Source organism: Podarcis erhardii (genome assembly GCF_964252035.2).
Source record: "Podarcis erhardii genome assembly, chromosome: 3".
Taxonomy (NCBI): Eukaryota; Metazoa; Chordata; class Lepidosauria; order Squamata; family Lacertidae; genus Podarcis; species Podarcis erhardii.
In genome coordinates, this window is record NC_138507.1 from 23,812,521 (window position 1) to 23,839,000 (window position 26,480).

The window sequence follows — 26,480 nt, forward strand, 5'->3', positions numbered from 1 at the left end:
TTGTATGCAATTTTGACAATACACACATTTTTGCAGAACAATTTTCCTTCATATAATGCATTTTTATTTATTTAACAATATTTATATGCTGTTTAATAAAACAACAACAACACTCTAAGCAATTCACATAACGCGATGTAAAATATGTATGTATGCTTTTAAATTACCTTAAAGTTATCAACTGCTGGGATGTCCAGCTAGTTCCCTCTGAACTGGAGTCTTAAAAGGATGGGGGCCCACCCCAAGCACTGTTAACAAACTCTGGCACTTCCTTGCTAAATTGTGTCCTCCAAATCACGGAGAGCCGCGTGTTGCAGTGAGATCACCAAACTGCCTTCTTGTTGCTGGGGTGGGCCCATTTGGATGACCTCTGCACCTCATTGGTTGCCCCTTTGTTGCTGGGGAAAATTTCCTGTCAGTGGGGTTTGATTGGCAACTAAGGGGCTATTTAAGGGGCTGCACGAGGTGAAGTACTTTCTCTTTTGCATCGTGCACCAGATATCCCTCCCTATAATTTAAGCTTGTGTTTTTGACCTTGCTATGCCTGTGTAGGGGTTGTCTGTTTTTGGAGCAGGGGCCCGGTAGGAATTTTGCCACTTGGCTGATTGGCTGGTGCCATTTGCTTTTTGCCTGTTGTTGTTTAGTCGTTTAGTCATGTCTGACTCTTCATGACCCCATGGACCAGAGCACGCCAGGTACTTCTGTCTTCCACTGCCTCCCGCAGTTTCGTCAAACTCATGCTGGTAGCTTCGAGAACACTGTCCAACCATCTCGTCCTCTGTCATCCCCTTCTCCTTGTGCCCTCAATCTTTCCTAACATCAGGGTCTTTTTCAGGGAGTCTTCTCTTCTCATGAGGTGGCCAAAGTATTGGAGCCTCAGCTTCAGGATCTGTCCTTCCAGTGAGCACTCAGGGCTGATTTCCTTAAGAATGGATAGGTTTGATCTTCTTGCAGTCCATGGGACTCTCAAGAGTCTCCTCTAGTACCATAATTCAAAAGCTTCAATTCTTCGGCGATCAGCCTTCTTTATGGTCCTTCTTTATTGGTTTTTGCCTACCGTGTAGCAAATTGTTACAACTTTGTAAGGTTGGCGGTTAGGCATTGGTTCATTCTTTGGTGGAGGGGATTATGGATTGGCTGTGCCTGCCCCTCATTTTTGTTGCTACTGCTAGGGAATTCCGTTAAAGGAATCCAGGGGCTCAATTTGCTCTGTCCGATCCCCTCTAAGGAGTAGGGCCATGCCAGAGTTCCTGGGAGCATCTGGGGTGAACTAAGAGGCGGAAATCTGCTTCCCCCAGTATGTTTTCCCTTACTGACCTCTGGAGGTTCCAGTTGTCAGTCCTGTTCCCGCTGGTGCAGGTTCAGGTTCAGGTAGTCCGAACCAATGCCTAAACAACCACTCACATGCTGTAATCAACAAAGTTGTGGCCAGATTAATGCCAAAAAAACTTAAACAAATATTCTGTGTCCTGTGTGATTTATTTTGGAGGGGGTTTAGGGGTCTTCACACACAAGGATATTTGCAGCTTTGTATACCTGGAATTGGCTCCCAAAACGTGATGCCACCTCTGTCATTTCATTTCAGTGTCTACCATTTTTAAAAGAATGGGGGACAAAATTTATTTTGTTTTCATTTTGACAAGGAACAACCTAATTCACCTAATTTGCACTTCTCAAAACAATATGCAAATAAAAACAGCTAACCTTCAAAATTCACACTTCTTCCAAATTCAGCAATGAAGTACTCCAACCAAACAACAAATACTGGGGGGAGAGGACGGGGAAAATGCACATATTAGTGAAAATGTTTGCTTTGCAAAAATGTATATTTGGAGCAAAATAGCATACAAAATGTAACAGCTATGAGAATTTGGAACTAAGATGCTGACAAATTTTCATGCTGCAGAAATGTGGAGGACTGAATTTAATATTGAAAAAAATAAGAAACAGAAAGAAACAGAATTTTTTGTTATTTGCCCATCCCCACAATGGTATTAGGGAACAGCACTGGACCTACATTTCGGGATTTGTGAGGCAGCCGTTCCCAAGCTCATAGGAATCACAGAGAACTGGTCCTCTCGAGTAATCCAGGAGGAACAAGTACTTTCACAGCAAGCAGAAAGAGGGTCCAGACAGCTTAGCGTGGTTAAGTGGAATCTTACTGTCACCTTAAAGTACAAAAAAGAGGTAAAGGTAAAGGACACCTGGATGGTTAAGTCCAGTCAAGGGTGACTATAGGGTACGGCGCTCATTTCGCTTCAGGCCGAGGGAGCCGGCGTTTGTCCACAGACAGCTTTCCAACAGACTCAGAGAAATCCATGTTTATCTGTTTAGTCTTAGGAGCAACAACTGTATTAAAAGTTGGTGCATACATTCTTAGTGGCTATGTTATGCAAATAAATAAAGATCTTACATTTTTAATGCTGACTCTCCCTTTCATCCCCCCTCCCCCCTAATCTGTTTGGAAGGGAGGAAATGGGCACAGTGCTTTTCATGGCAACGGGTGATATGACTGTGGTTCTTAAAAGGACTCCTTTAGCGAAGGACGAGAGTTGCATTTCCACTGCATTTTTTTTGTTAATGATGTGTAATGCCAAAGAAACAGGAAGTGATTGAAAGCTCTCCCCCCACTCCTTTTTTGTGATGAATACATATATATATTGAACAATGTTCCAGACTAATAGCTTATGGCAGTTGCCTAATGAGTTGAAACTTCGCTGAGATAGAGGACACACACAAAGGAAATGTGTGAAAAATTGAAATGACAAGGTTGTTAAGGTATCTCTATCATGGATATGTATTCAGGAAGCTTATTATGCTGGGGTGAAATGAAGACTTCATAAATGTGAAGAACTACTGTGGCGATGCAGGGAATGTCAGTTGCTGTCTTATTTATTGATGGGGAAAGCTGCATATGGGGGGAGCACAAACCTACAGGAAACAGCGCTGTTGGCATTCCACTGGTGTCAGCCGTGGTAATTCATGTCAGGAACTTTTAGGCAGCCACAGACACCTCAGCAGGTATCATAGGAGTTCAAGGCTGAATCAACGTTTACCTGGCAATTGGGGAGTCCTTTATTTTCATTTGTTTTGGGTTTTTTTTGGAGAGGGGAGAAGGTACCATTTCCCTACCTAGTCAGACTTCAGCTGCAGTGTAATTGTAAGCATCTTTACAGCCACTGACTTCAGAACAGATATATTTCACTCAGGGCTGACAGGGATACTACATCTAATGCAGTGGAAGGAAATAACGGATAACATACATTCTTTCTGGGTTATTTGTGGCATGTGTATGCATGTGCATACCCACCCATCCCACTTGTTTTGGTGCCTGTCTCTGCGGTCCTGCGTCCCAAGGCATTAAGGGAAATCGGAACTGAGCACTGAAGATTGTGGTCCACGAGGCAGCCATACTTTCAAAATCATTCTCATCGTCATCTATCTATCCCTCCCAAAGGAACCCAGGGGCACACACCTAACAATAATATTTTGTTTTATATATATAAAAAATGAAATATTATTGTTAGGTTTGTGTACAATGCTTTCAATATATATATATATATATATATATATATATATATATATATATGTATGTATAGTGGTACCTCGGTTTCCGAACGTCTCCGTTGACGAACGTTTCGATTTTCGAATGCCGTAAACACTTCGGTTTTCGAACTTGCCTCAGAAGTCGATCAGGAAACGTGGCTTCCATATTGTGTTTTCCGTACTGAGATTTCCATTTTGAGGCTTCCATACTGAGTTTTTGGTTTTCAAACGTTTCAGAACTCGAACGATCTTCTGGAACGGATTACATTTGAAAACCAAGGTACCACTGTACAGGGTTACATATGCTGCAGGTTACATACGCTTCAGGTTACAGACTCTGCTAACCCAGAAATAGTATCTCAGGTTAAGAACTTTGCTTCAGGATGAGAACAGAAATCGTGCTCCGAAGGCGCGGCATCAGCGGGAGGCTCCATTAGCTAAAGTGGTGCTTCAGGTTAAGTACAGTTTCAGGTTAAGAACGGACCTCCGGAACGAATTAAGTACTTAACCCGAGGTACCACTGTATATCAGTTGAAAACATTATCTCAAACAGCCATCAAATGATTGGGTGAACAGGAATGTTTTTAGATTCCTCATGGAAGTCAATAATGAGGGAGACAGGTGCACCTCACCACCTCACAAATAGGGAACTGCCACTGAAAAGGCTGCCATGGGCCAAAACCAATCTGGGGGCAGTGGCAGCACCTCCAAGGCATCACCTGCCGATCATAGGGTCAGAGATGGCTGATATTGGGAAACGTGCTCTTTAATTAGGTACTTGGATCTCAAACCATTTAGGGCCTTATATGCTATCACTAACACCTTGAATCGGGCCCAGTAGTTCAGTGCTTTCAGGATTGGTGATATATGGTCCTGTTGGGCTGCCCTACTTACCAGCCTAGCATTCTGCACTAGCTGCAGTCATCAAGGGCAGCCCCACATACAGTGCATTACAGTAGTGCAGACAGGAGGGCACCAGAGCATGGACAACTGGGGAATGGCGGTATCTAGTGAATCAGCCTAAGCTGGTCATAAGCACGCCTTAGCCACAAAAGCAACTTGAGAATCTGGTGGTAGGTTTGAATTCAAGAGTACTCCTAGATTGCAAACCTTTCCATTTAGAGGGAGGGCAACCCCGGCCAGTACAGATCATGCACCTCATGCCCACACATGAGAACCACCTCCCCACAGCACTTCTCATTGTTTTGGTTCCCATCTAGTCCATCACAACTTCCAGACCTCTGTCCAATTCTTTCACAGCCTCTCCTGATTCCGATGGAATGGAGAACTAGAGAGAGAATATGGGCTTTTGAGTGTCTTATCCAAAGCGGTTTCCATATTCCGGAAACCCAAAGGGTGCCATAAGCATGGCATAACTGCCGCCCAGAGATACATAAGTTCTATATCAAGAAGAGAAGGAAAACATGTGAGCAATTAAATGTCCAAAAACATTTGGGTGACATTTCTTAGAATAACAGGCTACTCAGAACACTGAGTTTACTGTTCACATAACAGCATTTTGATTGGCAACTTTTCAGGAATGCACAGAAACACCAGGTCAGTTATATCCAATCAAAGAGGAACAATGAGGTTCTCCTCCTTTCCACAATGTCAGAGGGAATAAATGGATATGAAGTATGGTTACAGCTATCTCCACATATGGTTATTATAATACCATTATCAATAATTTCTCACTGAAGGTGTTGATTTAAAATATCTGCTGCATGGACAAATTTGCCATTTTGAGCTTTGAATGTTCAAATGTTTTGCAGGAGAGGGTAGATGGATAGCCTTTTTCCTTGGCTGCCAATGCCACAAGGGTCCTTAACACTGCATGGAGGAAAGCTATTTCTTACTGCAGTCCCTAGAGGAATGTGGCAATTCTGATGTCCTCATGGTCCCCAAATACAGTCTATTACCTTTCCAGCTTTCTGACAGTGGTTCTATACTCCATGCTAGTGAAGTAGTTCAAGGAGAAGGAATTGTTCAGACACAACATTGCAGTTATTCACACATGTAGGGGATTATTATACAGTTCCCAACGGATTTGGCTGGAAACAGTGATGGAAGCAATCACAGTAACAAATAGAGTGTCCCCCCCTCCCATGGTATTGCATAAATGGCTTTTTGGATATGTACACACTGTTGCTGCATTGTAATGGAAATGATCTTAGTAACAAACAGTACCCAACTGCCCAATATCATTAGATTTTGCAAATGCAGAATACTCAGATGCAATTCTCAGAAGTTGCCTTTTCTCATTAACTTTGTGGAGCTTCCTGACTTTGTAAGTTTTCTGCATTGTGTTCTAAATGAGTATGTTCTGTCCACTGAGTGTGTAGGGAGAATGTTTAACAGTGCCATCACCACAGAGACAAGCAATTTGGTGCAGTGTTTTGCTTACTCAGATGTAGTGGAAAGAACGCACACGCATAAAACGCCAAAGTCCCTGGAACAAATGGGACAGTAAACATATTCTGAACTGCTTTCCTCAACATTATTCAGTCTCTTTGCTGCCATTGCATTCCCATTTAGCCCAGGTAGTTAATTATGCTCTGTTCATCTCCAAGGTCCTGTTCACGCAATGAATTAAGAAAATACTCCAAATGAAATATCAAAAGCAAATTTGGGAGAGGAGAGAGAAAGAGAGGAGAGACATTTGTAAGAGGATATCCTTTCCACAGTCCCAAAACTCCCTCTGCCCCATTTTGTCTGATGGCTTCTTGGCCCTTTCTTTGATCTCAAAAAGGGAAAGAATAGTACATTATACAAGGTGTGACCAGAAAGTAAGGCGAATGGTCACAGAAATCGGACAGCGAGAAATATTTGAACATACATACCTTACAGGCCTTCAAAGTAGGCCCTCTCTGATACAATGCACTGTTGACAACGTTCGTAGAAATGTTGGAAACTTCTGGAGAAGTCCTCTTTTTGTACTGCTTTCAAGTCCCTCATCACAGCAGCTTGGACGTGTAAAATGTTGGAAAACCTGTGCCCTTTCAGTGCAAATTTCAGTTTTGGAAAAAGAAAGAAAGTGGCCAGATCGGAAGAATGTGGAGGGTGGGACAACTCAGTGACCTTAGTAATGGTTTCACATGGAATATGCCATTCTTCCGCCATCATTTGGATGGACAAATGCCGATCCCCTCAATAGCTCACAAATTCTGATGACATTTGCCACTATTCTCATCGACAGTCTGCCAGACTGAGGGTCATCTTTGATGGTTTGCTGCCCTTCACAGAAACCACTTAAACCACTCCTACACTGTCTTTCGAGTTGCAGCTTCATCTCCGTACACAATTGTGATCATTTCATGGGTTTCCGATGGCGATTGTATGTTCAGATATTTCTCGCTGTCCGATTTCTGAGACCATTCACTGAACTTTCCCATCACACCTAGTATATTATACTAGGACTGACCTCAGCCCCAGCCCTGAAATGCAGCCTTCTTGACCATAATACTCTCCTAAGACACTGCTTCTCTCCAGAGCACACACCCCTTGACTTGTTTGCCTGGAGAGGTGTGTCCATACATACACCTCTGATCTTGCTCCAACCACCTTTGCCTCTGCCCCAAGCCACCACAGGCACGTGGTTCCTGGAAGGTTCCTCACAAGCCAATGTGCCCCTCAGACTGAAGCAGGTCCCCCTCTCCCGCAACGTCAAATCCTATTTATTTACGTCAAACTCTTCGTTTTGGGAGAGACAAGTAGATAAGAAGCATGACGATATAGATGTCTCTCTTCCCTGCAATGATGCCCGCCAGCTCAGGAGTTTCTTCTGTATATTACTTATGTTTGGCTGTTTGTAGAAGGAGAAAGATAGTTTCCCACTGCCGTTTCTGAATGGTTTGTTTCTCCAGCAGGCAATCCGTCAGAAAACCACATAAAAGCTGTTAAATGGGAGGCGGGGAGCACACACTCATCAAGCGGCTAGACAAGAACTTTATTGTCTATTTTAAACAAGAGCAGAATAGCACATAAAATTCCTGAATCCACCCAGCTACAACTTAAGTCTAGTATAATAAGCAGTACATTGTGAAGACTGCGTATATTTCAGCATCCCTCCCCCAAATCACTGTGACTGGAGTGGCCTAAAGAAACCCCCAACAGGTAGATTGAAAGATAGACCTTTCTGTCAAAACTAAATATTCATTTTCTTTTACATCTTTTCTACACTCCCTCTCTTGAACTCTGTGCATTTCTCCAATTTGTTTCTCAGAAAAGAAAAGGGAGGGGGAAGGATATGCATTTAACTTTCTGGAAAAACCAAACCCACAGAGTTAGAGGATCTGTGATCTATCTCATGATCTTAATGATCTTAATCCTCACAGAACTCTAGCCCAATGGTTGCCATTAATTTGATTTTGAATTGATTTTAAAATGAATTGATTTTAGAATGCTGTGTTACTTTTACTGTTGTTAGCCGCTCTGAGACCGGCTTCGGCTGGGGAGGATGGGATATAAATAAATAAATAAATAAATAAATAATAATTAACAGCATAATCCGATGACAAATTCATGGAGGGGGAGAGGGTTTCGCAAAGGCATCTGCTTGGCCACTGTGAAAACAGAATGCTGGACTAGATGGGCCATTGGGTGGCTCAAGTTAGCTATTCTTATGTTCTTAATTTGGGAATATGAGATATGATACATATCACTCAAACAGCCTCTTCATTCACGGTGCACAAAGCACAAGGCTTTTATCTTTAAATTAATACCTCTTAAAATATCTTTTCCCCATACTTCTGCGATTAGGCAAAGGGCCTTTATTTGGATCATTCTCCCTGTTGGTCAGGCATTGCCCTCCGACCCATACACACTTACCTTTGGAACCTGAAAACTAATAATTTGGGACATTGCAGTAAAAAATACAGCATATCCCTTTATTCTTTGGAGGCTTTGAAACCCGGACGGTTGTCTTTCAGAAATACATGCTTGAGCAAATCAGATGATACAGACTTGACTCGGGAATTAGTTGGTGAAATGCACGATTGAGGGAGAAGGTCAAGGTATTTGAACACAAATGGCTCTGCCTTGTTTTATAAATCATGTCATTTATTCCAAAGTTGTGTTTGGGGTGGAATAAGCAATATCCTGAAGGACTTAGTGTCCCTGAGTACAGTCAATATTTGTGCTCAGAGGCATGTGAGAGAAAATTCAAGCTTTGTGTGTTCATCTTTCAATGAGATCACTTGATGGTTCGCAACTCCCGCTAATATCAAACGTGGATGGTGAGGGCTGACAGGATTTAAGCCAAACTGAAGCCCTTTGAGAAACAAGAGGGAGGCTCTTCCATGATTAGGGAAACTCCCAAAATCTGAAAAGTACAAACTATTTTAAACACACACACACACACACAGAGAGAGAGAGAGAGAGAGAGAGAGAGAGAGACTAAATCAGCCCAACAAGGACTGAATGTAATAGCCACAGAATACTGAGTCCCAGCTGAGGAGGGGGTGGGATATAAAACTGGGGATTGGGAGTGGAATGGCTGGCAGGAAACTTAGACGGGAATGTTGGGGAGCAGAAAAACAGCAGAGATTCGATGAACCGGAGAAGCCTTCCATCCGCATTCATCAGGCAGCCATCCAACAGGAACCATCTGGAACCATCCCAGGAACTGGCAGACGTTGGTGGTATTGCCATGACCATCCAACCATCCGACCATCCTCTGCTACCAATTGTTGGGGAGCGGCCCCCCTCAGGGAAAGGCTGACTCCTCTTCCCAGGCTGTGAAGCCTCTCTCCGGTGGTCTGCCCCTGGCTGGTGTTCGTTCAGTCCAGGGAGACCAGTGATAAGCAACAGCTCCCTTTTGAGAGATGCACACTCACTTTCCCCTTGCATCTCAGCAGAAGAAAGAAACAGTCTGAAAGTAGTCTAACTCATTCTACTTTATTTCCAGACTGTACACTGTACACTGTACACGAGCTAGTACAAATCATGTCTGCTCTCTCAGCCCCTGTGCAGCTCACTGCTTCCTCTGCAGCAACAACAGGAAGGTCTCAAGTTAAACTTGGAACGCAATCCTGAGAACAGCGTAGGACATCCTGTCTCACGCTCAGTAACATCAGAATTATCACATGATGTAAACAATGTGCTGCTAGCTCACAGCTGGTGAGCACACAAATCCCAACAGGGAACATTCCTGCAAGGAAGTGGAGACACAGCAACGTTTTTGTTATATGCTCCAGTAGCCATTTCATGATATGGACCCAAAGGATTCATGCTTCTTCCATTAAAAACTGTTGCATCTAGCGTGAGATGAAATGAAAGCTTTGTCTGTGGTAGCTGACTGGTGATGACTACTTCACACATTCAAGCCATCACTTGAGGTTACAGCCACAGAGTGAGGAGTATACAGTGGAACCTTGGTTGTCAAACGTAATCCGTTCCGGAAGACCGTTTGACTTCCAAAATGCTCGACAACTGAGGCACAAAGGGTGGTTGGCAAAATCAATGGGAAAAAATTGAAAAACACACAGCAGAAGTAATAATAATAATAATAATAATAATAATTTATTATTTATACCCCGCCCATCTGGCTGAGTTTCCCCAGCCACTCTGGGAGGCTCCCAATCGAGTGTTAAAAACAATACAGCATTAAATGTTAAAAATTTCCCTAAAGAGAGCTGCCTTCAGATGTCTTTTAAAGATAAGATAGCTGTTTATTTCCTTGACATCTTATGGGAGGGTGTTCCACAGGGCAGGCGCCACTACCAAGAAGGCCCTCTGTCTGGTTCCCTGTAACCTCACTTCTCGCAATGAGGGAACCGCCAGAAGGCCATCGGCGCTGGATCTCTGTGTCGGGGCTGAACGATGGGGTGGAGATACTCATTCAGGTATACAGGACCGAGGCCATTTAGGGCTTTAAAGTCAGCACCAACACTTTGAATTGTGCTCAGAAACATACTGGGAGCCAATGCAGATCTCTCAGGAAGACGTTAGACTTCTGAGGTGTGTTTGAAAACAGAAGCAATTACTTCTGGGCTTTTGGCGTTCAGGTTCCAAATTGTTCGGCTTTCAAGACGCTCGAAAACCGAAGTTCCACTGTACGTTTCCTTTTGTACCTAGGCTATTGTTTCATCTCAGTCTGTCATGGACCATCTGGATACAGAGGAGCGATGGGAGGCACCAGCTGGGGAAGCCCTCTAGAGAACTCGTAGGGGAAAAAGGCTCAGATTCAGGGAATTGGTGGGGGGCGGGCAATGATGAAAGGGAGGAGGAGCTGACCTGAGGGCGGAGGTGTCAGAGGTGACAGGGTGTAGTGGACAGGAAAAGGCTGCGGCAAAGCACAGTTCAGACTTCAAGGCAGAGGCAGAAGCCAGGGAGTCTCCCCCTCATGTTGTGACCAGATCCCCTCCCCCCTGGTCTCCTGAAGAGAAATGAAATGGGCAGGGCAGGGCAGAGGGGGTTGTACATGGACACAGAGTGAGATTGCATGAGAAGGATCCTCAAGAGGAAGAGTCCTAGTGGGCTCCGCATTTTGACCTGAAGTTCAGAAGTCTGAGGGTTTGTTAGCTTATTGCCAACAGGTTTTTGCTCATTGCAGATTTGGGCACGTTAATAAACCTGTAGCCCATTTTATCGGCCACACCATTTTGCATCTTCATTCTTTCCCTATCTCTCCCTCTTTCTGTGGGGCAATCTGGGTCTTCCTATCCACTGGATAAAATTCAGTCCTTACTGTGTTCTACCTAGCTCTCTTTCAAACTGGTGACCTGGGTGCAGAGAGAAGAAGCACACAGCTTTAAAAAAGGTTGGTAAATTATTCAATATGCTTAAATTTTAAAACACAATATTTGTTTTTTTAAATGATAGTAGCCTTAAGGCAGAGCAGCTTTATCACTTTTCAAAGAAAGTTTATAGAATGTGATAGCAATGATAATGCAGTATATCTGCAGCAGACGGATGGTTAAAGATTTCAAGATGTGCAAGATTCATAACTGTTTGCATTTTATAATGGCTTCTACAGAAGGCTGGGAGGTTTGTGAGTCACGCTAATGCCATTATTTTTCTGCAAGGCCTTGCAGAATTTTAACAGCATCATTTTGGCTATTCAACAATAGCTATGCATTCATTCATGTATCCTCTGTCTCGACAGTTAGGATAAAATGCACTTGTCAAAGTTAGATAGCCCTATGCATTTTTCTTGTTATGTTAATGAGTGGGGGGAAATCTCATAAAAATTTAAAATATTTTATTGAAAATGAATCGAAAAGACAAAAGCAAAGTGTAAAGAGTTGCTCACTGTAAGGTAAGCTCAAAAGTGGTTTGCCGAAGGAGAATAGCAATGTCTGCTCTGGCTAAACATATGCAAATAAATTTCCTAACTTCAGCTGAAATGGGAAGATACAGTGAGTACATAAACAGCAGCAGAACTGTTTGCACAGCAGAGAAACCGCTTCTGGTCACATGCCTGTGAGGGCTATATAATTCAACACCCACAAAATAAGATGAACTGCTTTAACCTACGGCAGAGCTGGTAAGTAGTCAGAATAACATCACTTTATATTGTAGTAACTGAGGTCTGCTTAGCAGATGAAGTGATGACAGTGCTCCCCTTTATACTGCAGGTGGAGACAGGCAGCTGGTGGCATTACTGTGGATGGTTTCTATCTAACAAAGTGTTTTTGCCAGTGCAAGGATTCCCCCCCCCCCCAGTGTCCCCAACCAAATCTGTTCTGGGTTCCCCCTGCCCTCAACCCTCAGGAGCAGATTTGGGGTAGGTGTTAACAGCAAAACCCTCGTGCACTTAATTACATACCATCCTGGGTTCTTAATTAAAAATAGCTCCCTGAACATAGAAAACTAGGTCTCAGTGAGAATGATTCTAGGCTAGCTATCCTTGACATATGCTATGTGAATTTGTTTTCCCCCTCTCCTTGAGAATTTAAACATAAAGGCACTCTCAGATCATCATTACCACCCACAGTGTCAACAGTCCAATAAAGAACCTTTTGCCACTTCATGTTCTCTTTATACAGATTAGGCTTTAACGCAATGGTAACATATTCTTTGTTAAAGTCCATTCCTTACTATTTGTAATTTCACAGACCATCCACAGGGCAGATAAAATTTGGTTTTGAGGGGAGCTTTCTTCGCCACTCTGGGCACACAAATATTTTTCAGTTCAGACTACCTCTTTTTACTTATAATTTAATTACTTGGCTTGGCTGTTGTTTAATTGATCTTGTTAGATTATATTAGTCAGGGCCAGCATGGAGTTGAAGCTGAACAACACCTGATTTAAGTCCTATGTTTGGTAGCCTGGTTTCTCAAACCCACAAAGGAACAGAGAAACAGAGGCCTGGTTCCATTGCTGTGGGTTTAGATGTGAACAAACCATGGCTAGCATAGTGCCCCCATTTCCCCTCCTTTCCTTTCTCCATCACTCTTGATTTTAAATGAACCACAGTTCTCTATGATATCAAAATTGGCCTGCTTGTACACTATGGTTAGTGACAACAATCCAGTGTCAAACTGTGGTTTCACATCCTGCCTTAATTTGAAACCATAGTTTAAACAAACCACAGTTCACTGAGTTTGCATAGAATGGGGAACTGTGATCAGTTTAAAGCTAGAAGTGTATGTTTTGAATCCCCTCCCATGGCACGTGAAAGAGTAGAAAAAGAAACATGCTGTCAGGGACGCAGCGAGAGCGCAGGGAAGGGAGGAGATGGAGAGCGAGGGGGAGCAATCCGAGGGCAGCGTAGGAGAAGATGACAGCAGCCCGAGAGATTCCATGAGCCTCTCCAGCGAATCGGAAGATTCACAGAAGGGGGCACCAATGGCCAGGGCAAGGGGGGCCCCAAGGGGGACACCCCAGAAGCAAGGGGCCAGCGGGGACTCCCAGAGCAGCAGTTGGAAATCAGGACCAGCTTCCCCACCAGAGCGTAGTGGGGGGGAGGAGTCCCAGGTATCAGGGCCAGTGTATTCACCACCAGCGAGAGAAGATGAGTCAGGGTTGGCCACGCCTCCATCGGAGAGCGAGGGAACGGTCAAGAGGAAGGTTGCCGGCTGGGCGCGCGCGCCAAGTTCAAATGTACAGGCGAGCGGCACAGCAGGTAGCCCGGATAGGGAACCAGGTCCTAAAGCCCGCCGGAAGGAGGGGCAAGAATCAGGGGGGTCAGCGTCAGAAGAGTCCAGAAAGGATGAAACCCCAGCGGGCAGGAGGGCCCAGAGGAGGAAGGAGCTAAGGAAGAGGTGGAGCAAGGCTAGAGTCTTAAACTGGTGTGGAAGGGGAGGAGAGTCAGACGGAACTTCGCCGGTCTAGGCTTTAAGACGTAGAGTTGCACGCTGCGGCTTTGAAATGGAAACTGAACTTCAATAAAGACTTTTGTACATAACTACAGCCGGCCGTTGGTCCTTTGTGAGCTGGGACCTAGGGGCGGCTCTGACACATGCAAACCTGGGTCTTTCATTGTTGTTTAATCGTTTAGTTGCCTCATTTGTGTAGTTGGAGACCATGGATTCTCATTATGTCTGTTAAGGGTGTATTAGCCATTATACCAATATTAAACTTCATGGATGTTTTTATACATTTCCACCCCTTACCCATAGCTGTCAACTTACAGATTTGAAAATAAGGGACCAGCAGCCTTGAAAATAAGGGAACAGCAGCCAAAATAAGGGACCTGCAGCCTCACCTGTTCCAGGCACCCCAGTCTTCCTGTCCTCCTGCAGTCTGGTCAAACTCATGCTGGTAGCTTCAGAACACTGTCCAACCAACTTTGTAACCAGAGATTCAACTGAATAGAATCTGAATCACATGCACCACAAGGCCTATGCAGCCTCAACTTAAGATGGCTCCCCGGTCTGGCTTTGTACTGCAAAGTTTGCAGCAGCACGTGCAACAAAATGGTGTCCAGCATTCAAAAACCCCCTCAGCTTGCATTAACTAGCCACACACAAGGCATGCAAGCTCCACCCCCAGTTGTTCTTAGACTTCTTATTGGGTGAGCAACACAGCCAAGCAACACAGTTGGAGCCTCCCTCCTCCCTGGCCGGCAGGGAGGGAGGGAGAGGAGCTGCTTCCTTTGAAATTTAAGGGACATATTAAAGGGACATCCATCAATAAGGGACTGCAGCAGGACATGGCGCTAGAATAAGGGACTGTCCCTTCAAATAAGGGACACTTGACAGCTATGCCCTTACCAGAAGATCCCAGAGTGGGTTACAACCATTTAAAATTCAGAATTTAAAACAGTTAAAACAGGTTACAGTCACAAGAATAGGGTGGGTCCTGAAAACACACCTTAATGGGAGTAGGACTGTTTGAAGCTCTTAAATAGTCAGAAGAAAAGAATGTCAGCTATATCAGGCAATTTGTCGTTTTTTTCAATGATAATCATGAAAAAGTGCAGAAATGAAGCATGTAATATATATTTGTCAGTCTTACCTATCCATCTTTTACCTATCCATGATCTTTATACAGTAATTCAAAGATGAATAATAATATATTTAATAAAGTCTATAGATTTACATTTTCTTGAACTTTGATGGACAAATGCATTATGAACCTTTTTCATTTCTCCACAAATCAGTTACAAAGTGTTTGACTTCTCTGACTTGATGAAATTAGTCAGTTTGATCATGTTTACTATATCCCACACTTTAATTATCCAGTCTTCCACTGTAGGAATCATGTCCATTTTCCAATTATTAAAAAGTAGTTATATGAGCCACAATTAATGAACTGATAACCATTACTTCATCATCTATTAAAATGAGTTCTGTAAGATATCCAAATAAGATAACCTGTGAATCTATTTGGAGTATATATCCTGCAATGTCTATTTCTTTTATTGTGTTATTCCAAAGTGTATTTATTTTAGGATATGTCCAGAAAGTATGCTGTATAACAGCATTATTATTTTTGCAATGCCAACCCTGTATGTTTGCTGTCCTATTTGCATGATTAAGTCATTGTGGAGTCAAATACCATTGCATGCTAAGTTTATAAAAACTTACTTTAAAATAAATGCTGATAGTTTGCTGAGGAATATTGAACCAGAGCCAGTTTCCATATATCAGGGCCAACATTTCTTTCCCATTTATATTGATAAGTGTTTTTCATTGATTCTAAATTACTGATCATTTCACTTATCTTGCATAATAATACTTGTGATTTATCTTCCAGCATTATATATTCAAATTCTGATATTTCTTGAAGAGGGCCATATCTTGTAATTAAACTATGGGCAATATTTCATTACTGTAGATATTGGAAAAAATTGTGGTCATGCCTGTAAAATTTCCTCATTGATTTTATTATATATTCTGAATGAGCCATCTTACTGTCAATGCTCTAACAAACCATAGTTTTTCCACATATTAAGAGTACTTAATACAGATATCCCTGTATCTCTTCCTTATAATGGATTGCAGCTAATGGTGATAAACCTGGGCTCAGATTTGAAAAATAATTATTATTAGGGCAACGATCAATATATCATTGTACTCAGTCCATGCTGAAGAAATGGTACTCTTTCAGGGTTGAAAAATGCCTCACCCCCCTTCTTGGAAGTCACCCAGCATTAAAGTTTGCCATGGTGCAAGCCAAGCATCCAGGGTGTTGCTAAGCAACCAGGGTAAGAGATTCCAGGAAGATGGAGGCCCCAAACTGAGCTTGGGGCATGCCACAGCTAATCCTTCTCCACAGACCCCTTATGGGGGTCCCCTTTGCTATGCTGATGCCCTATGCCATGTCCACCCAAACTGAAGTCAGTCATACCAAAGGCCTAACACAAATAAGCCTTACTTCGCTGAGGGAAATATACAAATCACCCTGAATCAAAGTGCTAATTGAGGCTGGGAGGAACACATTCCAGTGTTGTCAGCCAGGGACCTGAGTAGTTAAGTGAGGCTTTCAGCCAGTTTCAGAAGATATAAGCCCCCATCAACGTGTTTGCTAATGAGCGCAAGGTTGCAGATGTAGCAGAAAGAATAAGTGCACATCCAAACATAATCTAGATCAGCAATCAGTCATCATAGGTCAGACTAGGTACAACACAGCAAGGCAAGGAAGCTGGAATGTGGAGCTAGTAACCCAAGAATAATAAGCCAGAACTCCTTGTTGTTTCTAGCAACTAGAAAGTTGAAGAGGGAAGACTTATGTACTCTGGCCTCCTAAACTGCACCCTAACCACAAATGCTGACATTGAAGGTGTCCAGGGTGGCTTATTCATTAGGAGACCGATGACTCTGGGCATGTGATGATACTGTATCATCACCCTTCAGCCTGGACCCAAAGCTTTTGGTAGCACCACTCTCAAATCCTCCTCCTTCTCCTCTGAGAGTTCCAGGAGTTCCTCATCAGATACCAGCATGGAGGGCCTCAATGGGGCCCTCAGCATTGGATTCAGGGGGCCTGTATGCTCCTCAAGGTCCTTGGCCTATGAGGTATCTAGTTCATCTTCTAAGCTCAGAACCCCTTTGATGCAGGACCAAGGGATTGAGAATGGCCAGGAAAGCTCTGTTCCATGCATGGATGTCCCAGTGTGTATGCATTAAAAGGTAAATGACCCCTTACAGTTAAGTCCAGTCACGGATGACTCTGGGGTTGCAAATTTTTTTTAGAATTACTTCTGGAGGTGTATTTGTTTTCCTCCTTTCTGGCCACTGGTTTCTAAAAGAATGAAGGGACTATAACAATGCTCCCTACAAATCTTGAAATATTATTTTTGAAGGACAAAGGCTCCATTGCATCTTTTCACTATTTATTACTCTGTAAAGATTTAGTGGTAATAGGTTCCCAGAATATTGGATTGAAAACGTTAATTTTAATGGTTATAAAAAGATTAGATTTTTATAAGCAATGGCTTTTCCACCAACATATTAATAGCACAAGCATTCCCACCTCTTTACTGGCTTCCACTCCCCACCAAGGTCAAAGATTACATTTAATTTAATTTTGTTTTAATTATTACCAACTACTTCATTCCCAATTAAGTAAATTGCTACATGGGTTTCTTTTCATCATTACAGTGATAGGAGACCTTTTTTTTCACCCCTCTGGAAACAGTTCCTATTATGTAAAAAACAATCAAACACTGGAAACATGTTGCTTAATTGCTGCAGAATGGTGGAAGAACCTAACAGTACCAAAAAGAAAAAAAAGAAACTGGTATGAAAACAAAGACAAAACACACAGTGGGCGGGAGGGAGATAGGAAGAAGATGCAAATTGTCATAGGCAGGAAAGATGATTTAACTGTATTTTGTCTCAAACCGTTCTGAAAGGTTTTACTTCTCAACTGCTGTTTGTTGAGTCAGGGGCTGAGTTTGCACCAACATGGCGCAGTCATGCAAAAATAATCCAATCAGACAATCAAGTATCAAGCCTGAAGTTTCAGATGGGAACCCCTGAACAAGGTGTAGAAGGAATCAGGTTAAAAATGCCCTAAATGAGATGCATTCCAAAGCCTTAGAAGCCTCCTTGATATATTATTCTCATGAAGGACACACTATGTAATTTCTGAGAAAAGAGACCTTAATATAGTTGCCTTGTTTGCACTCATGTGTACATTTCATATGATCAGAGGGATACCTGATCCTGCCTGTGTTTCATCATGTGGAAGCCTATAGGTGAACAGGTGCTTTCTTATAAACTTCTTCAGTCTACTACAGAGGTGGGGAACCTCAGGCCAAGGAGTCAAATGCAGAACTCTAGACCTCTCTTTCCTTGGAACCTTTCCCAGGCTTTGAAACACCACTTTTGCTTGAGCCTGGCTCTGGGTGATTGTCAACATGGTCTTCCCCCTGATTTATATTAGTATACATTGTTAAGGTAAAGGTAAAGGGACCCCTGTCCATTAGGTCCAGTCGTGACCGACTCTGGGGTTGCGGCGCTCATCTCGCTTTATTGGCCGAGGGAGCTGGCGTACAGCTTCCGGGTCATGTGGCCAGCATGACTAAGCCGCTTCTGGCGAACCAGAGCAGCGCATGGAAACGTCATTTACCTTCCCGCCAGAGCGGTACCTATTTATCTACTTGCACTTTCATGTGCTTTCGAACTGCTAGGTTGGCAGGAGCAGGGACCGAGCAATGGGAGCTCACCCCGTCACGGGGATTCGAACCGCTGACCTTCTGATCAGCAAGTCCTAGGCTCTGTGGTTTAACCCACAGCACCACCCGCATCCCAGTATACATAGTTAGAAACTGTTAAATCTGTCACGTATACAGTTTCAGTATGCAGACTGTCTCGCCAGAGTAGAGCATGCGCTAGTTATTTCCTGCTTGGACTACTGCAATGTGCTCTGCGTGGGGCTACCTTTGAAGGTGACCCGAAAATACAACTAATCCAGAATGCAGCAGCTGGACTGGTGACTGGGAGTGGCTGCTGAGACCATATAACACCAGTCCTGAAAGACCTACATTGGCTCCCAGTATGTTTCTGAGAACAATTCAAAGTGCTGGTGCTGACCTTTAAAGCCCTAAATGGCATCAGCCCAGTATACCTGAAGGAGCATCTCCACCCCCATTGTTCAGCCTGGACACTGAGGTCCAGCACCAAGGGCCTTCTGGCGGTTGCCCACTGCAAGAAGTGAGGTTACAGGGAACCAGGCAGAGCACCTTCTCGGTAGTAGTGCCCACCCTGTGGAATGCCCTCCCATCAGATGACAAGGAAATAAACAGTTACCTGACTTTTAGAAGACATCTGAAGGCAGTCCTGTTTAGGGAAGTTTTTAATGTTTAATGTTTTATTGTGTTTTTAATATTATGTTGGGAGTCACCCAGAGTGGCTGGGGAAACCCAGCCAAATGGGCGGGGTATGTATATATAAATAAATAAATCGCTTTGAATCATAAGCTAATTTTGAAATCATGCCAATAAAATATGCCACCACCACCAGTGAGCATCAGTTTCTTTTGCACAGTATTTTGCTCTCATTCTTTTCCCCACTGTAAATGCATTTTGTGGCAAAATGAAATGCTGGATTTCCAAGTGATTACTGGCAAGTGAGAAATGCCTTTCCTTACTCAATTCCACAAAGTACCGACAGCTGATGTATGAAAGATGCTCAGCATCCTCAATCCTATTGATATGTCAGTTAAATGTACAAAGCTCCATGCAAGCAAAGAAGGCAACCATTTGATAAACACCCTTGTTTCGACCAGAAGCAGCTATTATTCCAGCAAGGACTTAGATGTCATCATAAAGAGGCAATGAAGTTTGAACAGTTTCTTTACCTGAGGGCAGACCTATAGCTTGAAAAGGGAGTCTTTGACATCGTTATCAGTGAAATACAGATTCTGAAGTCTCCTGAGACAAATACGGAAGCAGCACAGCAGTTTGTATCCAGATTAGCCCTTGGGGCCGACAGCCAGTGAACACAGGAACATAGGAAGTTGCTTCATACTGAGTCAGATCATTGATCAATTGAGCTGAGTACTGTCTACTACAATGTAAATGCTACGTTAACAGGCAGTGGTTTTCTGGGGTTTTCGAGTGGGGTCTCTCCCAGATCTGGAACCTTCCTCATTAGTGTTCTACTAATGAGATACAGCCTTTTCCCCAAAGCCTTTTCCATTTATGGAAGAGGGAGAGGTCTCCTCCTCCTCCTCCTCCTCCTCCTCCTCCTCCTCCTCCTCCTCCTCCTCTTCCTCTTCTTCCTAATTTCTCGTTTTCTTTCAGTCTCCTGCACTACCTCCCACACTATTTCAGAAGGTTCCATAACCCTCTGGAGCGGATTTTTAGCGGTACAAGGAACTGCGCAGGTTGCAAATCATCTTGTGAGTGTTTTTCTCACAAGACCTCTGAATCCAAGATATATTTTTAAAGGTCTTGATCCAGAGCAAAGTATGAGAGACTCTTTGATGGACAATCAGTGATCATTGAATCAAATTCCGTTTCTAGCCCGCTTCTGTTTTCATTTTGAAAGCAGTGGTTTTGTTCCTAGAAACTTACTTTAGGTAGATGCAAAAGTTTAGATGTTGGTGTTTGGGGGGTTTCCACCCATGCTTGACAGACTTTCTACTCTGTGGCTGCACTCTAGCTTTAATGACAGTAGATGTTGCTGCTTCAGGAAGCATCAATTCCTGTGCTATTTCCCCATCTCCTTTGTCCCAATATTGCCTGTCAAACGGGGTTTGCAAGATCTGAAGCACCACAAAGACCTATAAGCAGAGGTGACAGTGGGCTGAGTTGTTCACGCCAGGGCAACAATGTCCCTGTCATATCGCCTACAGCTCTCTTGAAAACCCGATCACCTGTCTTCAGCCTCAAGACTGAGCCTGCATGATTGCTAGCCTGTCAAGACACAATGAAACACAAAATGTGGATGGCACCTGAAGAGAAGGGGGAAGGATAGTAATTCTGATGTATTACAGATGACCTAGGATTGAGCTCATGGGAGGCAAGGCATTGCAAGGGCCTTAAAACACTTGAGGCATAGGCCCACGACACAACTTTGCATAGCATTCAGATATGCTAATTTATATGTTATAGGTGAAAATTCAGGCTTATGAAAGCTGCCCTGAAAGCAACTTTTTTTATTATTTAAAAAGCAACAAGGAAACAGCAAGAGATCCAAGGCCCAGTACAAAAAAACAAACAAATGGAGGCTTTGATGTCTATCCCATGTGTGATTTTGATCCATTAAATGGAGTAAGTGGTTTTCTAATTAGAAGAAACTTCCCCTTCAGTGGGGATTGTTTGTTTGTTTCTTGTCTGGAGGCTAGTTATGTACAGACTGGTTCCGTTAATTGGAACAGAGTCTTTTGTTTTTCAGGTCAGTCTTGGCTCTTCTGTCTATATAGCTATGTAAGATGAAAACCGTACGTTGCTTTTAATAGCACACAACCCACAATCATTGTTTACACCTCACACTTTGGTAGAAACATGACTGTACAATGTGGTAGCAAAATCTATGCACTGCATTATTCCAATTCTGCAGCTGTAAGATGATTAATAGTCCATGGTAACGGCTGATGGCAATGTTCCTTTTCCCTACTTGCATCATTAAGTTGCCTGCGAAATGTGGGGAGGAAATAGACAAAGGTTGCAATCCTAAGCACATACCTATTAGGAATTAAGAACCGTTGAATTCAGTGGGGCTTACTTCCAAGTAAGCATCTTGAGGATCAGGCTGGAAGTCTGACATGACACAAATGGTCACCCTGCTTTGAGGCCCCAATCAATTGTGCACATCAGACTTGCAAATGATCATTGCAGTGTTACATAAAATGTTGTATTTGGCCACCTATTCCTCATTTCTTAAAGATGGTAGTTGGTTCCACTGCAATCGGTGGCTATGGACAGCAGAACAGGATGCTGCCAAACAGTCCACAACTGGCCACCTTCCACTACAAAAAGGGAATATTCATCATTAAATACTACACTTTAGTTAAAATAAATTAAAAAATTGTCCAGTAGCACCTTAGAGACCAACTAAGTTGGTTCTGAGTATAAGCTTTCGTGTGCATGCACACTTCTTCAAACACACGAAAGCTTATACCCAGAACAGACTTAGTTGGTCTCTAAGGTGCTACTGGACAATTTTTTAATTTATTCAACTGCCTCAAACCAACACGGCTACCTACCTGAATCTACACTTTAGTTCCTTATTCAAACAAGCACACAAATAAAACTACAGACAAAGCTTGGTAGGAAAGTTTGACTTTGAAGGTCTTTTTAAGCATCACAATGATAATCCATAATCACATCAAAATGGGAAATCCTGGGACCAGATTTATGATGTATAAAAACAGTGTGACGATAATGGCATAGTGAAATGGCACATTTGGAGCAGCGGGGGGGTTATGCCAGACTACTTTTTTTAGATTTCAGCTCGGCATTTAATACCATTCTACCACAACGTCTGATGTCTAAACTGGAATATCTGGGGCTTCCGTTATCACTTTGTGGGTGGATATTGGACTTTCTGTCAGACCACCCCCAGAGGGTTCGGTTGGGCCCTTATACCTCTAATACGCTTAAGACTAACACAGGAACACCACAGGGATGCGTACTTAGTCTGCTCCTTTATATTCTCTACACGTACGATTGTGTCGCTGCTCACCCTAGTAATAGGGTTGTCAAATTTGCAGATGACACAACCGTGATTGGGCTCATCTCTGAAAGGGAGGGTGAAACGGACTATAGAGATGAGGTGGAGCAGCTGACAGAGTGGTGCAGAGCTAACAACTTGCTCATAAATACAAGGAAGACAAAGGAGCTTGTGGTGGACTTCAGGAGACAGAAGAGCAATGTCCAGCCACTTTTGATTGATGGGGTCTGTGTGGAGAGGGTAACAACGTTCAGATTTTTGGGTATTGAATTACAAGAGGATCTGTCCTGGAGTGTCAACACAAGGGGGCTTGTGAAGAAGGCGCAGCAGAGACTGTACTTTTTGAGAATCCTAAGGAAAAACCATCTTCCGCAGAAACTGCTGCTTGCCTTCTATCACTGTGCCATTGAGAGCGTGCTCACTTATGGCTTATGTGAGTGGTACGGAAGCTGTACTACCCAGGACAGGATGGGGTTGTGCAGAGTTGTTAAGGCAGCAGAGAGCGTTGTTGGCTGCCCACTCTCCACCTTAGAGCAGATTTATGCCACAAGGTGCCATAGGAAGGCACTGGACATAGTAAAAGATCCATCGCATCCTGGTCACTGTCTTTTCGAGCTCCTGCCGTCGGGGCGGAGATACAGGACGATGAAGACAAGAACGAGCCGTCTCAAGAACAGCTTCTTCTCCAGAGCGATCTCGGCCCTGAATGGGAAACCTGGACTTTGAAAGTCATCTAATCTTCCTTGCTGTATTATACTGTATTGTTTTAATTAGTGTTTTTATAGTTCTGATTTTGAGTGGAGTGCCCTACCTGGGTGGATGGAGCAGGCAAGTAATTTCGTTGTCCCTGAGAGGGGGCAATGACAATAAAGATATGATGATGATGATGATGATGATGATGATGATGCGCCATTCTCTTGTGCTTTTTCCAGACCAATGTGTCTATCCCTTCAGAGCACCCAGACTGTTACTCTTGAGTTTCCATAGCTACAAAACCAACCCTTAATTGGACCAGTTCTGGCTTGATTATTATTATTATTGTCAGAAGATGTGTCCCATCATTTCCATTCAATTATGGTAAGCTATCAGGCTTTAAGATGATTTCATTGCAGTCGAATGTACTGTAAAGGTTTACATCTGAACACTTCCATTTAACTCACTTAAACTACTGGTATCTTCTCTCATACCAGATTTTATAAATGTGTTTACTGTTGCTTATGGTGACACTCTGAGACACCATTAATTTGCCTATAGTTTCAGAATGATTTAGAAATATATCGACAAAGCGATCTGCTCTTGGGAAAAAATAAATTATTATGTAATATCCCTGAGATCTTTGGATGAAGGGCAGTATACAAATTTAATTAACAAATTAAATACAGAGTGTGACTTGATCAGGACCTTAATATCTAGATAGAAAACAATATTTTCAGACCAATAAGATCCATGATAAATATAAAATAATATTGTTAGAAGTTAAAGCCATTTAGATTCGTTCTGTTTGATATCTTCTATTAAGCTGCCTTTTATATTTCATTCCTTTTAGCAAACAGCAACACTGACATCCAGTGTCTAGTCAAATTAATAACAGTAGAATAATCCCTATGGATATTCCAGATACACAATCCATTTCTTTGTGTCTAGCTGATAATTCAATGGTGAAAACATTAACGCCATACATACGTGACTATTTAGATGATTACTAATCAAGGAGTTAGTTTGATAGACAGAAATATATTGAATAAGCTAAATCAGTAGTGTCACAAAATTGATTTCTCTGCCGCCTTTCCAAATGATCAGTCCATTCCATTGCCAAGCAAGTGTGATGATCTTTCTAAGATAAGACATACAAAATTCACAGTTTCCTTTCATTGACATAGAAAATATAGAGGGCTTTTCAAATTTCAGGGATTTATTATTGTTCACAGAAACATTAATATTAATATTAGTTCCAATCCAAATATGAGCATTTAAGGAATGTCTTTTTGTTAAAGATACCTCTTATCATATTTCAATTTGTCATTAGCAGGTCAAACAATGGCACAAGAAATTCAGCTACTCATTCCAGATGCAGCTGGCAAGATGCTATCAAGATGTTTTGGACTTTATTTTTTTTTAAATAATATTTATTAAAAATTTCCAATAATATAAAAAAACAAAACATCCAAATTTAAGATCTTATTTTCCATAACATCTTTCCAGGACTTCCCCTCCCCTCCCCCTCTTGTATTCCAATTCTTACAAATAAATTCAGCAATATATTATCCCAAATTTTAACCTTGTTATCATTAGCCCTATTTAAAAATATTTTCCCATCTCCTAAGATCGACGTATTCCCTTCCGCGCGTTCCCCTCTTTAATATACATAATAGATTAAAATATAATAAAATAAAATATGATTTTGATTTTACAGCCTTTGGATTCCAAATCCCTCCCCCTTTTCCTGGTTGCGTTTCCCGTATTAATCAACATCTGATGTCTTCCTGGAGTTCCCACATTTGTTTAAGCCATAGTCCTTTACCAGTCTTCTTTAATTTTAAATGTCCAATCTTGGAAGGAGTCTATCTCAAAAAGGCCCATTTTTTCCATCCAGATTTTTATATACTTGGGAGTAAAACTCCAATTTTATTTCTTAAACCTTTCAAATCTGGATTTCCCAAATGTTCCCACTTCCAACTTTGTCCAATTCTTATTATTTTTGATGTTCTTGTTGGTCTCTCTCCTCTTTCTTTTCCTGTTTTCCTGCACAAATGTTCTAATTCCAAAAGCTTCTAAATTCCGCTGCAGAGGCTCTGTTATTCAGGAACGAAACATGATGCCAAGTCCCTTCCATTTTCAATAGATAAGTCTATTGTCTACTTTAGTGTGTAAACCTCTGTAGTCAAAATAATGTTCCATTTCTGCAGTTTCCCAGGAGATAAAAGGTTCTGTCAAATTCGATGTCAACAACTTGTAATATCCCTCGGCTCCTCTAGGTGGATTATAATAACTCAGTTCCCTTCCAGATCACGTCCACCAGTCAAAGTAACTTTATTATTCCTTGTTTTAAACATTTTGTATCCAAATTGTAACAAATATAACCGGCAAAGTCCTCGTAACATAGTTCTCATTATTGTTCTTCTGCTTTGACAGCTCTTTGACAGCTGTCAAAACCTCTCCTTGTCTTCTCCCGGCGCTCTCACTAAGACGCTCCCAGGTTCCGGGGGGGGGGGTTGCTTTTTAAATAAATTCCACTTTTCTCCTCCAGCTCAATCTTATAATTTTCCATCGCAAAATTTCATAACTTTATCAAAATAAGGTTGCACTCAATCTTAGATGTTAAGTCCTTTACTTTAGCTCCTCTACAACAGGGGGGGGGGGCTGACTTCCTTTTTATACCTCCCCCGCTCGTTCCGAATTATTTAAAAAATTTCTCGCCTTTTTTAATCCAAGTTCCGATTACTCACGGGTTATACTTTTAAGTCCGAATTTCCAATGGAAGAAGTCAGCGCTCTCCGTCGAATGGCATGCGGCTTCGCTCGGCAGGGGAAGCGGAGGACTCAAAGCACCACCACCCCCTGTCACCCGTTCCGCAGCCTTTAAAAAGGCTCCTTCGCGGGTCGGGGGGGGCTCAAAAGGTGCCAGCCGAGTCACCATGTCCATGGGTTCTAGCGCCCATGGTTTTTAAGGGTCCCCGCGTCGCCGGCGCGGAAGATGTTTTGGACTTTAGGCCCCATCATCCCTGACAATGGACCATGCAAGTTGGGAATGATGGAAATTGGAGTCCAACATCATTTGGAGTGCACCTTATTGTGTATCCATGGAATATAGAGAGAAAGGAAGTCAAGAGGGAAAAGCAATGTGAGCAGGGCATATAAAAGCAGGGACATCACTATACTGGCAAGAACAAAATGTGTCTCTGGTTAAGAAATGAATAAAATCAC

General features: G+C 42.6%; 1 long non-coding RNA gene across 1 annotated transcript; it reads left to right on the forward strand.

Moving 5' to 3' along the window:
• Positions 1-11,245: 11,245 nt before the first annotated feature.
• On the forward strand, positions 11,246-24,603 carry LOC309339496. Its single transcript, XR_014155413.1, has 3 exons — positions 11,246-11,305; positions 11,886-12,031; positions 24,584-24,603. It is a non-coding gene; the product is annotated as an uncharacterized lncRNA (long non-coding RNA).
• The last annotated feature ends 1,877 nt before the right edge of the window (positions 24,604-26,480 follow it).